We start from the raw sequence: 1,213 nt of genomic DNA, 5'->3' as shown, positions 1-1,213 counted from the left end.
GCGATTCAGCCTCTGAATCAGGCTGAATCTTCTCTGAATCGAATCATGAACTGAAACTTTGTGCACCCCTACTAATTAACATGAACACCGCCTGCCACTGTGGGATGGGGGGAGCACAGTGAGCTCCCACAGGTGGCAGCGGTGCTGGCAGCGGCGGAAGCATGGCAATGGGAAGTGGTGCACTTTCGCAGGTGGTCATGGCACTGTTGGCAGTGGGAGGTGGGAGGGTGAGTGCCGACTGGTGGTTGGTGACCACCTGCAGACACTGTTGGCAGCATCAGCGGCAGCCAGCAGCAATCAGGGACTGCCTGCAGATGCTGCCAGCAGTGTTGGCAGCAACAGGGGCGGGGTGGCGGCAAACGCCGTCAGGCACAGCTGGCAATGTCAGCAGCACCTTTTTGCAGGGGGTGCACTGCCAAGCTCAGGGGGTGCATATGCACCTGTGTGCACCTCCTATGTGTTGCCAATGCTGATTAACTCCGCAAAGATTGTCCATCTCAGGTACTGTATAGAAAATGTTAGGCTACATGTGTTGCTATGATGCCACATCTAAAGAGTTGGTGATAGATCAAACTCATATTCTTTTGACTTTAATCTTGCACCTTCCCACTCATATTCAAACAAGCCAAACAACAGAACAGCAGCTAACAGAATAAAAAATATCTATATAAAAGTTATGAGAGGCGATACAAATACAGTAGTGTTTCAAATTGAACAAAGAGCAGAGAAGGCCTCTGTGAAGGGAGAGGTGGACGGCATCTGAGGTGGACTTTAAGGCTTGTTTATTAATACTCGCATTTCAGTAACACTAATGGCTTGCCTGGTGTTTGAAAGAGACATTTAAAACAGCCTTTTTCCTTTGGATTTGTTTTGTGAACTCTTGCCACCTAAACCATCTCCCTGCCTGGAGGTACTTCCAAGCAGGGAGCCCACAACCACGTACGTACGAGGTCATGTGAAAAAGCCCCACGTCAGCGACTATGAAAACAGAGCCCAGAGGAGCTTCCAAAAGCTCGCAGTGGGGGAAGGAAAAAAAAAGTTAGGAGCAGGCAACTGGCAGGCGGGCTCCTACCACGCAAGGCGGAGAGAGTAGCGGAGCCATGTGACAAGCGAGGAGCGGCAGGAAAGACACAAATGAGGATGCGGCGGTGCCCCCGCGCCGGGCGGTCCTAGCCGCTCCCCGGGGCCTCCCAGTGACAGGCTCGTCGCTGCC

Source organism: Gavialis gangeticus, unplaced genomic scaffold (assembly GCF_001723915.1).
Source record: "Gavialis gangeticus isolate Ggan-Ray unplaced genomic scaffold, GavGan_comp1, whole genome shotgun sequence".
In the NCBI taxonomy this organism is placed as follows: Eukaryota; Metazoa; Chordata; order Crocodylia; family Gavialidae; genus Gavialis; species Gavialis gangeticus.
The sequence above is the reverse complement of the archived record's forward strand: the minus strand, read 5'-3'. Positions refer to the sequence as shown.